Here is a 15,795-nt window from a genome sequence, read left to right as displayed (position 1 = left end):
AGTTAACCTCGCATAGTCACCTTGAACAATTCAAATTTGGCAAGATCTCAAAGTGTGGCACAATTATGCAAAAACCGTACTTCGCTCATTTCACAACGATAAACGTATTCCTAAGTAGGCTATTAATTAGATCGCAACTTCGTTAAAATTCTGGGTTAATATCATATCATTTATAGATTTTGTACTATTATTGAACAAGGAAGTCTGTTAAAGACGGTACATAAATGTAAATTACACAATCATTATTATATCCAGCAGCATAATAACCGTCGAGGCTATTCAAACCATCATCGTGAGAACATTTTATCACCATAAAAGCAAAGAATATCACAATGTACAGTTCTCACAATCAGTTCGGTGGTGTTTCAATAAAAAATCGATGTTCATCGCGAACCGTATTTTCTCCATCTATAGCTATAATCTCGGAATGAATTACACCAGTAATATTGTATTCACTGAAATTTCTCCTAATTTACTTCATTCACCTACTCATCAGATCTAAAATGACGAAAGCATCCCCGATACCGAGATAAATTAATTGGCAGATAGGATTCAAGTGTTTATCGGGATTCGAGGGTCGCGTGACGAACGGATATGGACACTCCAGGGTGTCGAGTTGCCGTGACTGTTCAACCGAGGAAAAAAACCACCACAGTATCAAAACTGTACCCAATGGAGTGGAGGGGTCGAGTGTCACGTTTAACGTAAGGTCAAGGTCAAATGGCAGACGGTAACAGCACCTCCGTGGCGCCGCTCTGTCAACGTTCACCAGAGTAGCGAGCTGATGCTGACTCAACGTTGTCTGGCTGCCTCCTGCTTTTACTGACTTGTTAAGTCACCGTGGCACAAGACGATCTATGTATAGGACTATAGTCAGCATTGCGTATCCATTCCATTCAGCAACGGGACGGAAAGTAAACGTGACCCGTTTCTCCGTACGATGAAGAAGTTCGTATTTATCAGTATTTACGGAAACGTGACATCGAACGGCTGAAGTAAAAGCAGGCCTGTTGAACAGTGTTCGAACTAATTGCACGATTGTTGCTTACTGCAACTTGAGAAGTATGGTTGTCTTCTCATCGTTCAGAATTTTGACAAAAAAGGATTTCTCAGTCTCTGTTGATTACCTGCTTGCAGTCTATTTTCTGAACAATGCAGTTTAATCTTGATGGGTTCAGCGGATTTTTGTGATTCTTAGATGATTTCTTGAACGGTTCTATTTCACTTTCAATTACCTCATTCCCGTTTATATTCAGAATTTTGGCAAAACGCCAAGTCACGGTATAAGAGGAATTTCATTCTAAATTCTTTAATAATATCATGATTCGTTACAGCAATGAGCCAAAACTATTGAAACAACTGCAGTTCACAGCGAACGGTGTTTATTGCAAATTGTGATGATGAAAAACGTGTGCAGGAGATCATTGCATGATGATTCGCGGGCCACACATGTTGAAGAATAACGCGGAATCACCGCGTGTAGAGATTTGAATACTCTGCTTTAAGTGGTACCGGGCACGTTGATAACGGTACAGAGTCTCCGCCCGTTGCTGATAGTTGAGGAATGCGAGGCAGCGAGTGAACTGTATGGTGTTTAACACACGCTGAGCATGCATGGGCTTTGAATCCCAGAGCTGCGGTGAACTGGGTAAAGTTGACGATTTATTAGTTTTATCCGAGAGAACAATCCGTCCTCTCTCTCTCTCTCTCTCCAGACTTTAGTAGCGTTTTAGAAGGTTTGGTCAGTAATTCAGAGTTCTACTTAATCGCGTAGATTCAACCACGATCGTACGTTTTCACTCGGAAGTTTAGTGTTATGGGTTTTGACTCTCGACCACGCTTGTTAATTTTGATTCCATTAGTTCGGTTTCTGTGTTACACAGAAATTACTCCAAGTGGTATTGGACGGTGCTGTTCTGTTTCACCGCGAAAACAACAACAACAACAACAACAACAACAACACGCACTTGAATTTATATTCAAGTTAACAAACCAGCACCGTTACCGAGCACTAAATTACGATCAACCTAATTAGAGTATCGCAGTGGTGAATTTCGATCGCATATACCGACCTCGAGTTCGTTCGACCTCGACTATAGAATTTCTCTTTGTACAAACGTCACGTCCCTCTCGATCGGATTAGCGCATGGCGCAGTCACTAAGAAAGGATACCGCACTGCTGAAAACCGACGATATCAAACTAAACGCAAAGCCGAGATGAAAAAATGAAGACACTCCTATTCTAAAGAAGGCTTAACCGGCCTGCCGCAGCGCCTCGAATAAATCTGACACTTGACTGATACTCACATCGACACGATCAATTTGTGATTAAGTAAAATTCCATGGTGAGGTAATCGGTAATCGGTAATCGATGGTGCGGATAACGCGAGGTAACCGATTGACCAAAGTGGCACAAAAGCAGCGTCTAGTCGCACACAACAAATGACAGGACTCTCACTTCTGCATACCTAACTGATCGTAAGCGTTGGAAGTCACGTGTTGTACGAAACATCCTTCGGTTTATGATCCAACAAGAGACGTTGGGAATTCGGGGTAACTTTTAAACCGTACTGGATAACATTTGCGAAATAACCAGAGATCGTCAGCGCTGTTTCGACCGGAACTCTTAACGAAAACGTTGGATCGGCACTAGCAATGAGGCGGTACTGAGCCGACCTAAACACGCTGGATTGCTGCTCGTGGCATCAGCGGCGACCAACGACCTACCGAGGATTCTCCTGGCACCAGCGAATCGGGGCTTGGCTAGAAAGACGATCTCCCGGCAGCTGGGATCGTGGGTGCGTGTCTCGGCGAGAGATGATGTCAGAAGAGAGGCTCGCGACTGGTTTGGAATATTAATAAATTCGACTGGCGGTAGCCAATCCCGTTACCCTATTAGAACCTCTGCGACGAAAGAATACCTGAGGAGCCGAGAAAAGGGTGGCGATTCCCCTCCTCCTCCTCCTCCTTCTCCCAGGGCACGGCAGGTAAGTCCGGTACTTTCGTGTAGGCACCGTTGGGTATAGTGCGTTAAAACGACGCCACCGTCGCAGCCGCTGCGCGGCTCGACCGACTCCGGAAGTCGACGCAGCCGTTTGACCCATTTGAGTGGTCAACTTATTTTTATTGTCTCCAAGGTCTTGGATCCCTCGACGCGTTGGGACCTTTTCTTCACGAAACATGTACATTTCCAGGTTTTACTTCTTTGAATGTTTTTGTATTTTTTTTTTTTTTTTCGTCAAATAAAGAGAGTCACCTTTCGCGTAAGGACGATTGAAATTCATTTAACCATGCTACTTTTAATTGCTGCAAATTGACGCTTGATCAGTCCCGAGTTGTTCATCGCGTGTCAATTACGCCTGTATGAATGAAATTATGTAGAATAAAAGGGCAGGCTGTGATATGCCTCAGAATTTCTGTGGCCTTTTATCCACTAAACCAACGAAGCATAATATTTTTTTACCGTATTAGATACTTTTTTCAATTTTGCCTCTTTTTCTTTTTATTTTCATTACCAAGGTTTTGACATTCTTCACGTGAAATTTTCTCATCTTCCTGCAATAGCCACCCTAGCATAAGCCTAATATGGGAAAGTGGCCATGTTTTTTGACGGCGTCATATAGCGAAAACAGAGGGTTAGAAAATTGGTCTTACGACGCAAAATACTGAGATTGAATTTATTCTCTGATATGTGTTTCGCAATTTAAAAATAACCTAAGTCTTGGTTATTCACCTTTTTTAGTATAATTGGAAGAAAATAGAAAATTCAATAATTTCCCCAATTCCTGAAAGCCAGCGCTTGAATTCGAACATTTGTTTGAGATTGCATCACTCGTCACACTCGTGATAGCAGTAATTTTTTTCATTCGTACAGTTTAGACGATTTTTTTCAATGATTAAATAACCTGGATGATCACGTGCATGAGTATGAGTTTGGATGAAAAATTGGATATTTTTCAAACATTATCTATACATACAATATACATAGGTATATGCTCTGTAAATAATATGTTTATTATACACATACAAATCGAAAATACAACCACGATGATTTAACAAACAATCGTGTTTTTACTGAGAAAGAAATTTGTCTACAAGTATTTCTGTGCAGCGTTTTCTCGATCTCGGTTCAAGATTCGGGTTTCGACTCGGTAAAGAACTGCCTTAAGGTAAAGATACGCGAATACCTGAGAAAGGACAAAGAAGGACACACCGGAAGGGTCTTCGCTGTTTTGCGGGGAGATGCCTAGAGATACAGAGGGATAGAAAGATGGTGAAAAAACTAATCGTTAAACTTGGCCAAAAGATAAAGTTGCACGCGATGGGGCTCCGCAAAATGAACAGCGAGTATAAGGTACGACCGAAGTGGAACTTCCATGGTCGAAAGATGGTTTATCCCGCTCGCACTCGGATGACCTTCCAGCAAAGTAAATGGCAACAAATAACCTTGGCGGGTCGTCATCCCGGGGGAGAAACCACCGGCATCCCAACGTAACCCACATTAGCGTTAAAACATTGTCACATCAAGTTAATCAATCTCTTCCTCCCCCCCAGCATCCGCGAAATGCTTCACCGCGTAATTCTGCGTCTTCCATGCCGCGTTCGCAACGCAACCCGGATATATTCTCGACGTTGTTATATATATATATATATATATATATATATATATATAGGTACAACCAGGATCCGGGATCGCTATGCAGGTATATTAAACCTTATACCCAAGTCGCGTTTAACCCTCCATCGAACGGCACCCTCAGTCCTCTAAATACCAATTCAATCTAACCCGAAAGCATTTCCTATATCAGTAATGTCGTGCTCTGCCTTTCCCATTATCGTATATCGACCCATTCTTCCATCGACGCCACACTACATTTCCCATTGACGATGCGGAGGTACGCCGAGTCTCTTCAACCTTAACTTTATACACCCGGAGAATGCAGGGCATTCGTCACCCCGGCCACGCATGGGCGACACGGGATACACCTTATCGACGAAACTATCCTATTTTTTTACATTTTTGATAAACAATTTTTCCTCCTAATATCCATGACCTCATTCTTCAAATTCATTCGCCATTTCTTTTTTTCATTCTTTCTCTTTCTCTCGTATTATTCTCTGAATTAACAGTGCGCTCTATGAATATCCCGCAGCCAAATGAAATTCTCCGAGAGTGGTTGTCACGGCGCTTTGCCACACTGCTCTTCGACGTTTTATGGGGAGAGTAATGAGACTTAATTCAATATCCCCTCCTCTGTGATGGCGGGTTTCAATGTTTACTCATCCGTGAGTACTAACTTCTGACTAATTCGATAGAGAAGATTGAATCAAATGCACAAAGAATAAGTTCTATGGGGTTTCACCTTTAGGGAGGATTGAAATCGTTTTGTTGTCTGGAAAAATACCTCACAAATTACAAGAACAATTCTTTATCTTTGATTTTCTTCACCTTCTTTTTCCTATTTGCGCTGAAAACCGCGCTAAGAAAGTAAACGTAATTCAGAATAAACATTTCACGCTTGGTAAGTATTCGACGAGAGTGAAAGAAAATTATTCAACCTGGATGTTTATTTCCATTCGAACAAACCGGTCTCTGGTTGTTCAGAATTACCACCTACAATTCAGTAATGGGTCACATCCGTTTCAAACTAGAACTCATTACACTTCCTGCAGTACCTATAATGCGTCGTAATTTTTGAACATCACAGGAAAATGTACGGTTATTTGTTTTAAAACAGGGTCAACGAATAGTCCGAAAATTTATCCACTCTATCGTGCCTTGAACTGTACACCTATTTGACGAAACAGATTACAGGTATTCGTAGAACGAGAATTCCGATAAACCTGACTGTCCGTTGAACGAATTCGTTGCTCGAATCGCGTTTGGAAGGTATATTTGTATAAAATTCTCTGGATGAAACAGATTTCAAAATAAGTGTCGAGTTTGAAAGCGAGAGGAAACCGTCTGAGGAAAAAAAAATTTAGTCATTGCATGGCCGAGTAATATTTGAGTAGTGAAACGAGAGCGTCGTCATTAAGAGCTGGTCGTTACAGCCGCAGCCTTGTCGTTAGCGCTAAACTGAGTTTAGAGTAGTTTATTTTTTCTTCTCTCCACCTTTTGCTGGACAGGTAGGTATGGAAATAAATGGACAAAAAAGCTTTTACCATAATTTCAGAGGATGATGATGCGGACGAGGTATCATTTGCAGATATGAATATATATGTAACATACATATATACCTTCGTATTTGTATATCGGTATCGACCGCGTCAGGTAATCGGCTGCGCGACGGTTCTGCTGGGTATTGCGAGAGAGAAACCAGTCCCGAAATGGGATACTCCGGTCACGATTTTTGGTCTAATACCTTATATACACTGAGCCGTGCGGGCACAGAGACGTAATCCGGGTGTCGCTTGGTGCGGGTGACGCGACGCTTCGTAAAGCGTGATATAAACTCGCAGGTCGCCGGGATACGTCGACACCTTTTTGAGGACTAAACCTGACCCTGAGTTTTACTACCCTTCAGCCCTTGCGCGTAAATTAAATCCAGAGAAGGTCTGTGCGCAAGGGTGTAAGCTGGCATCTGCACATATATATATATATATATATATATATATATATGTATTAGGATGGTCCTTACTTGGTATTGAAAAAATTTTCATCGAGAGATCCGCTCCCAGATCTGTTCCAAATCATTGAAACAAAATCTGTGTAAAATTTTGAACCTCTACGTCAACTGGAACACGTAACACTGAGCCCTGAAAGTTTTTAATACAAAATACAAATAGTTTTTATAACCAGTTATTTTTTTTTATATGATTAAGGAACCGATTTGAAACTTGGCAGAGTTATTGCTTATAATGATAAGAACAATCCCTGAAAATTTCAAAATTTTATAATCATTGTTCCCTTATATATATATATATATATATGTGTATATATATATAAGCCGAATCATAGTGATGCTATTAAGTTTATATAAAAAAAGAAATATACTATAAAATAATGATAAAATTTTGAAATTTTCAGGCTTTTTATTTTCATCGTTGTAAGCAACAACTCCGCCAAGTTTCAAATCGGTCCCATAATTTATACCAAAGTTATACAAAATGAAATAACTGGTTATAAAAACTACTTGTATCTTACATTTTAAACTTTCGGAGCCAAGAGGTACACGTTCCAGTTGACGTAGTGACTTAAAACTTTGCACAGAGTTTTTTTTAATGATTTGCAACAGATCTGCCCCCCCCCCTCCCTCGCTGGTCCCAAGAAAAAATTTTTCTACCCCCAAATGAAGACCAGCCTAAAATACATACATGTATACGTGTGTGTCTATGTATGAAATATATGTGTTACAAGCGTTCGCCTCGCAAGCTCTAGATATAGAACTATGGCGACGATCAGGGCGGTCGTTGTGCCGGTCAGGGGGTTGGATGGCAGACGTCGAGGCGCCGACCGCCTCCCCCACTTCCGACATGAAAACTGGAGCACGCTTCACCGGCCGTTATCCACCAGCCACCCCCGGTGGGTCGCATTTACACAATGCCACTGCAGCAGGGAAATTCAGGATCAAATCAGCCCAACTCCGGCGGCAAGGGGTGGCCGAGTTTAATGCCGCACTGCTTCGCGAGGTTCGAGCTTTACGATTCGGGATGGAGTATATAAGGAAAAGGAGTCTGGTGAAAAGGAACTCGAGTCTCTCTCTCTCTCTCTCTTCGGTTCTGACGTTTTTCTAGTTTTCTCATGCAGCTGCGCTCCGCGCAAATCCTTTCAGGTTGAACTGTCACCTGCAGCGAAAGATCCACGAAGGATATGGATACGGTATTCGTACGAAACGGGAACCAGTAACTTAATTCACGTTTTAGCCCTTTTAAATTATTTCCAACATTTCGATCTTGGCGTATAATCGGATTCCCTGATTCGAATTTCAACATCTTTAGGAATACCTACCTCACAAATATATCAGCAAATCAATCGATCACTGAACGATTAATCGTTCACCTGTGGAATTGGTGAGAAAAAAGAAAAAAAAAAAAAAATTGAACTGCGGTCAGTGAAAATTTTTATTCAATGCCGAAGAAAGTTCACTCCAAATTGAAAATCCTCATTAAATGATGGGAAATCTAATAATTGATGAAATCCAGTTCAATTCCATTTTTCGTAGTTTATATTCATTGTTATATTTAGTTTTCATATAATTTCTTATTTTACACCATATTGTTATAACTTTCTTATTATTATCATTATCGTTGCGCATGCGTATTTGGGTCAGATTAGTACCCTACGGGTGTACAATTAACTGGCATGAATATTATACATATACTGAGAAATTACACGATGCATTGCGTAATCTTGGGAATACACTCGACTGCTAATAGCAACACATTGTTACCAATGTTACCCGAGGGTAACGGAAGAGTGTCGGTGATATTGCTCTTCACATAATAATGTACATAGAAACATGCGGTATGTAACTAGATATTACAAAGCAATCTGTGGTCCAATATTTGGCTGAAGGCAATTTTTGCAACGATATCGTGCCCGCATCGGAGAGATAGAAAGTAGCGATTCTTTTATATGAGTTCCAAGTCTGCTGACGAGACTGTCTGCCTCGAGTCTCTGACTAACTTGAGGAACTGGCGCCAGTGAATAGCAGACCATTCATCGTGGGAAACCGAGATAAATATCTTGAGTTAAGCTTCGATGAATCACTCGAGCGGAATTGTAGACTTTATAATGCTCGTTTGATACGGGATTCGGTATCCGATGGTGACGTGGAAAGCTGGAATACGAGTTTATTATCAATCCCGCGCGAAATAACAAGAAAAGCCCTCCGTGTGACGCGGTCTTCGCCTCGGCCCTCGGGGCTTGGGAGCAAATATTGTCGGATCACTTCTCTCGTCTGCGCAAACATCGGCACACCAAAGTGTGCGAGTATAGGTATACACCTACACATATGTATAGAGCAGCACTTTCCCTGTGACGTGCCGGAATCTCTCAGTTTTCGATACATCGATGCCGATATATGTGTAGGGAAAAGTTGGAGGGAAACCCTCTTGGCAAAGTTGATAATAAGTGTAAAGTGCTTTGAAAAAGGTTAGAAAGAGTGACGTGAAGCAACGTTAAGAATATTTTAACTTCCCAAACCTCTTTTCTCGAGTTGCCTGTCTGCTCTTTTTTCAGTCAAACTATTCGCATCAAGCTTGGAAAGTTGAGGAATTCCCAAGCACAACAGTTTTTAATAAAGCACTCGGCGTGGAAAAAGTTTGAAAGCAATGTTGGTCCTAACGAGTCTTAGAAATTCAGCACGAGGCATTCATGACAGGAATAAGAAATAAATCTGAGGGTATTTTGCTGTTCTCCATGTTCAAAGGCAACGAAATTGGCGACAATAAATTTTCCTACCTTATCCCAATTGATCGTGTGTTCAATTTTTGGACGGCATTTCCGACTTGTTATACAAATAAAATACAACGTTTCAGTCGCAATATATAATCCATTCTATACGTAAACGCCGTATTAGAATCTACCATTGATGCCGTTGAGAGCAGAAAATTTACTGCGCATGTTGCCATGCAACGGTGCAATGGCACAATATTGTTTTATACCCGCTGCACACTGGCTGCAGGGAAATATTTCACATCCGGACAGAAAAATATCACGCTAGATACGCGCTACTGCGGACAAAACCGAGTTACACTGCTGCATGAGTTTCACGTTAGCAGACTTCCGAAATTGAAGATGGTTCGATTAAAGCAGCTTACGCGGTGAGTAACCGAGAGTAGCAACTTTGCCAAAATTAAGTGATTACCACAGCTCTGTAGGATCTTCAAATGATAATTATCGATTTCGGAAGTTCGGCAAACTTCCTGGAGGTCGGTGGGTATAAGCATGGAATTTATTAGTAGCATAAACAGTCTATACGAGTACCCGAAGGTAGGAATTTGCCTAATTCTCTATGAAGGGTATACTTGCAGCGCTGATGACAAAATAGGTGATTTACGTAGCTCGCAGAAAGCGTATAATGTAAATTTGGCGGCCTAGGCTGGACGATGAAAATCTGAATTATCGAAGAGCGTTGATTCGAAGAGAGATTCGCTCGCTGCTTTGCCTGGAAGGTTGTTCCCTCAGGCGCTTAGAAAATGGCGTTGATACATTTATCCGTGAAATGTTTCTACGCGGGAATTTCGAAGAGTGAGGAAATTCCCTATCAGCGCTATTGGAAATTTCATACCACATGTACGAGAGAAGAGTGGAGAGTTTGAAACGAGGTTACCTCCGACTCTGATAAGGTTACCGTTTCCCGTCAGTTGTTATTGCTTGAGCTCCGGTGCCTCCCGTGCAGACCGTGAGAAGACGCGAGATTCGCCAGAATACGTTACTTCATACAACGTGTTACAGTTTCGCTTTTGTTTAGCATTCAGAACGGCACAGCTCATCCTGAACTCATGGTTCAAGAATATAAGCCATCTGACAGACGCGAACCTCGCAGATGGCGAACATGACACGCAGAGAACTCGACAGGCCAGGGAGACGTATATATGCCACGAGTTGGAAGAGAGGCGTTGAACGTGTGTGCACGTCGAAAGCGTTTGTAAAAAACAAAGTGATAACATAAGTTTAATGGCGTAGCTGAATGCGAAAACAACTTTCATGTACGGTCGATGAATCGGTTGAAATCGCAGCCCTCCACTCACGATTATTGGAGAAAATTTAGAGATAAGCTATTGAGAGGATGCGAGAGATGTAAAATGTTCAAAATACTCTATGGAAATGAGATATTTGTAAACCTAGTTAAGAAGAAATAAATAAATTGACTATTACAGCTGCAGGCTTGACGAAAATTGACAAGACAAAGTATGAATACGAGTACATGCATCACACACATGTTCTTAGTTTTCTGCTTTTTTTTTTCAAATTATAACATGAAAATATGCGCCATGTTCATTGTTCATCCTGACTATGTAGATCGCGGCATTTTTTACTTCAGCGGCAATGAACGTGTTCTGAAAAACGATTTGTTACTTGGAAGGGGAAAAGGGTAGCAGGGGGATGCTATATCGGCTCGGCTATATGAGCTGTCTGCTGTTTGTCACACTATGTACGAAAGTCGTATAATTTTTAACGATCAAGATAGAGACTCTGATCCAACGTGAGAAGCCATTCTACTATAGATCCCCAAGTTTCAAGACCAATCTTTGGTTTACCGACTTAATCATCGTAAGTTCTGCGCCAACCCGATATTATATTCTACTGGGTGGGGAGGTTGTAACAAGTTTTTTATAGTCAGCTAGAACCTCCATATAAAAATATAACCATGAGTGCGGAGATAGAAGGTAATTTCGTTACAGAGATGCTGTCGAACGCTGACATGACTATTTCTACCGGGAAGCATATCTCCATTTGTTCAGTAGTTTTGATCGTGATACATGAGAGAAATTACCGATTTTCGCTACGGTGCAGTCCGCGATTGTTTTCATTATTCACCATAACCGAACAATATAGTTTCAGTTATAAAACGAAAATGAGTTTAGTAGCTATGACTAAAAAATATAGTGTAGAGTTGTTATTTTCTTTCGATTAACTGACTGGGACTATTGTGTACAGTATAATCTTGTACGATTGTTGCAATAATTTGATTTTGGTGTGAAAATAGAGTGGATTGAACTACCAAAATGTGATGAATCAAACGAACGCTTTAGTTAATGTTGCAATAAGTAAGTATTAAATTTGGTAATAGTTACTCATACGATATTTTATTTCCATAGCAACAATATTGAAACGTCATTGTTGCAATATCCATTTTACTAAAATATCCCTTAGCAACTATAACAAAATGAAATTTCCCTGAAGGTAAAGTTAATATCCTAGTGTAACTTGTCGATGTCGTATTTCTTTGTAGAGTCAATAATTCAGTTTCAACTGTGAGAACTACGCAAAGCTGACTTCGACTTGATCTTGACCCCTTCAACTAGGTCAATCAAATGTCATGAATTCACGTATTTTTTTACTTCGCGTAACTTTCGTGGGAAATATTCTCCTTTGGAATGCCTTGTTTCCATCGGCGAATCATTCTACGAATTTCTTATCAAGTGACTAACACAAGGGGATGTTTGAACGTCTAAAACCGAACCATCCCCGACTTAAAAAGTACATTTTGAATATTTTGGACCGGCGTTACAGGTACGCCAAGTTTCGAAAAAGCCTAGGCGTTAGATCAGAATAGCTTCGTTTGTAATTGTGTAAGGAGCTATCAATGACAGGAGACAGTCAGTATTCTTCACCCGGAAGTGAAACAGAAACGTGACTTTCCTAAATAACCGTAAAAGGATTTGGATGTAAAACAGCAGATAAATAGAGCAAGTCTGAATACGCACTATTATCTGCACGTAAAATCGAACACGCTCGAGTACCTTGAGGTGTGGTTGCGAGGAGGACCACGGCGGCTAATCACCTTCTTCATCGATTGATCGAAGGCTCGGGATCCCAGGTCGAACGGTAAGCTCTCCGAATAGCGTTTCACAAAGCGAAGAACGAGGGTGAAAGCTACAAGGGGTGGTAAAATTGATCGCGATATCATCCGCAAGTTGCCCGTCGTCTGTGTCTACGCAGGTACCTACATGCGGTGAACTCAACTCAGGTGAAACAAGCTCTATGGTTGGCAAGGGTGAAAGGGGGTGGATGGACGAGACGGGGTGACGGCAGGGGACAGGGCAGCAGGTTGATTGATCGCATGTCAGGCTCCAGCCAACCTGGCGCCAGATCAGGGGCTCTCAACTTATATTTTCCTATTTATTATTTACAACCGAGCGCAACGTGTAGTGAGCTGTGTAATACGCGGAGGGTGGACGAAAGAGTTTTATTACTGGTTCATGCTCCGAGCAAAAGCAAAACTCGCTTGGATAATTTTCAAAGGTACAATTGAAGCACCTCTAACATTTCCATTTATTTCCGTGAATGTGTTTAAATTCTGTAACAGTATCGATGGTACGGAGCTGGTTTTTGTAAACAGCGGCTTCATTTTCTCAAATAACTGTAAATCGATCTCGAGAAAGGAAAATAGTATATTTTTTTTTACCGAGGGTGTAAAGTGGGCTGTTCAGACCGAGTGTGGAGTTTGTAGTTCGAGCCGGAGACGAGTACTGCAACCACACGAGGTCAAAAAGTCCACTCAACCCTTGGTGCACACCATATTTTCTATAAGCGGCACGAAGGTGACCTTTTTTTTTGACACGGCACCTCATGGTTACACTATAAATAGATTGCATTTTTCCAACAGGAAAAAGTGTTAATATTACATAAATTTCATTTTTGCCCGCTTTTTTCAAACCGGTAAAAAAGTCATTTTAGGACCACTTAATAGGTATCAAAACAGGCAGAAATCGTTCATGTGTTACAAAAAATATGTTTCGATTCAATCAGTTTTGCTAGTGAATGTCTTCAATGGCTTCGCGCTGTCGACCTTTTGTTGTGCATTGAGCTTGGGACTCGTTAGACCAGAGGAATGAAAGTGAATCGAGATGTATTTCGAGTTAGAAAATAAGGTCTTAATTTGATCCCACAGAGTTACAACTCAGGTACACCATCCCATCTTCTTACCATTCCAGTAGTCTCGTGAAGTAAAAATACTTCAGTCTAATCCTTCTCCTGGCACTACTATATCGACCTCTACTACCACTCTTATAAACTGTCTTCATTTAAGGGTGGTTTCTACCCTCCTTCCTCTCTCGCTCTCTATCTCTATCGCTATCTCGCTATCTCTTTTTACCTCTCGTTCTAGGGCCTTATTCTTTATTTAGGAGGCCAGGGAGGCGCGTACCTTCGCTGAGAGGGGTTGGGGGCGGGGGTTAAGGTAATATAACTTGTACGTGTTTACTGTTTCGCCCCACCCTCGCCCTATACATACATGTATCTGCATGCGTGTGAACCCTCGTAGAAATGTGTCGGTGTACATTCCGCGGGGGCGCACGAAGACAAGGAAAAAACTTCCACACCCTCATACTTGGTTGGTCCGGGAAGGTGACGTGCCAAAAGAGAAAAAGGGCGGATGCCGAACTTTTACACTTCACGTACATGCCCAGAATTTTTTAACTCACCCCCGGAACCTGCATCTTGCAGACTCTAATTGTCGGACAATTAACAAAAGGGCCTCCGAAAATCCAATCTACTCCGTATCGACAGACGCAAAGAACGTTACATGAATTAAATTTTCCGTCTGTAAATGGTGTGAATTGATTAAACGAATTCAAATTAGGCTTATTTTAGTTCCATACTATAAGATAAAAATATCGTAATTTCTCGATTCTTGTTTGAAATATTAAAAGAACACGTAATAACTGGTGTCCAAAATTTCAGAGACCTACGAACGCACGTATTAATCGAAGTCGGATCAGATTCGTTAGCAGTGATTGCAGCATGCGAGTCATTTCCATTTAAACGTGAAAATGCATTCGGTGCATATTTGCATCGCTTTACGCTGTTCACCTCATGACGTCAAATCGTTAAAACCGTTAGCGGTTTTTGATCGTGCAGGAAAAAAGAACGTTAAATTACATTAAAGTCAGTACAGTATTTCGACAAAGTTGAAAATGAGCGATTTTACGTGATTCATTGAAACATTTTGCCGTTCAAAGTAAAGATAAAAACGCCACTCTTTCCAAGTCGCAAATAATCATGTCATCGTGAAATCATCTCTAATCATATGCATTCACTGAATAATTTTTTTTCTCTTTCTTTTTGAAAACAAGCGGCGGAGTGTACTCACGTATTTCCTTTCAAACGACAAGTTGACGAGGTCGACTGTGACAAGTACTTCTCTGGCAAGCCCAACCGAAGGTGAGGGGTGAACGACTGTAGACTACTTCATAACACTTGAGGGCCCCGCGGCAACCAAGTGCTTAGTCTAGTTTATTCAAGTGACGGTTCTCAAACTCATCAATCTGCAGCGGCGCAGTATGCTTATGAATTCCTGGACTCGGGAAGACGTGGAGGGATATTAACCCTCGGAGAACACACAGGGTCTGTCACACCCTGTCCTCAAGGTTTGGTTCCACCACTATTTTACGCAAATTTTTCTCATATTCGTGATTTTAAAAACGATCAAAATCGTGTCTGATGTAATTGTCAAATACCGAAAGGCTGTACACAATAGCGGAGAAATTTCACTCGCAGGTGAATACAATGTGCAGTCGAGTTGCAGTAACTTTTTTGGCGAACCTAGGAACCGATCCTCGAAAATCAACCGAAAGAATTTCCCGCGCGAGGGTAAGGATCGTATTAAAAAGTTGTCTCCAATTAACATGCCGGGCGTTTACGCGTCTCTCCCTCCTTGTCCCTCCCCTCCCCCTCTTCTTCCTCTTTCCCCTCCTTTTTTCCATTCTTCCACCCTTATTTCCCCTTCGCTTTCTATATTCCGAAGCTCCTTGGCGCCGGTGTACGGCACCATCGCCGCAGGGTGAAGTCAAGAGTCAGAAGCGATTGCTAGAAGCACTTTCGTCATCCCTTCGTTCAGTCCAACTTTTATAAAAGGGCCGATCTAGAGATTATGGACATTTCTGCGGCTGATGACTGACGGGGAATACTTAGGGGGAGACGAAACGAGGATCACTTTTTAAGCCCGGAGATTGTAAACTAAGGAGCCAGATGAAAATTAATATCCCCGTTCGTCGAAGTGCTTCATAGTTTAACGAGGGTAGAGCCAATGGGCAATGGGCCACCTTTTTCCCTCTCTAAAAGAATTTGAAAAATTCATTTCTTCCGTAGTTATTTTTATCACGTCAAATAACTTCGCAAGT

At 41.5% G+C, this 15,795-nt stretch overlaps 1 protein-coding gene across 6 annotated transcripts in view; it reads right to left on the bottom strand.

The window, feature by feature from the left end:
* LOC124412675 (protein Fe65 homolog) overlaps positions 1 to 15,795 on the bottom strand; it is a 169,075-nt gene that overhangs the window by 107,360 nt on the left and 45,920 nt on the right. For 2 of the 6 annotated variants that reach the window (XM_046892748.1, XM_046892752.1), the window contains exon 1: positions 2,308 to 2,627. The exons of 1 other annotated variant lie outside the window; for it this stretch is intronic. The gene's annotated coding sequence lies outside the window, so the exon portion shown is untranslated. Of the gene's footprint in view, positions 1 to 2,072; positions 2,091 to 2,307; positions 2,628 to 15,795 lie in introns of those variants that run through there. 3 more of the 6 variants (XM_046892751.1, XM_046892753.1, XM_046892750.1) reach the window with 2 other exon arrangements.

Source organism: Diprion similis, chromosome 11 (assembly GCF_021155765.1).
Source record: "Diprion similis isolate iyDipSimi1 chromosome 11, iyDipSimi1.1, whole genome shotgun sequence".
NCBI lineage: Eukaryota > Metazoa > Arthropoda > Insecta > Hymenoptera > Diprionidae > Diprion > Diprion similis.
This window is presented reverse-complemented; position numbering and strand designations above follow the sequence as displayed.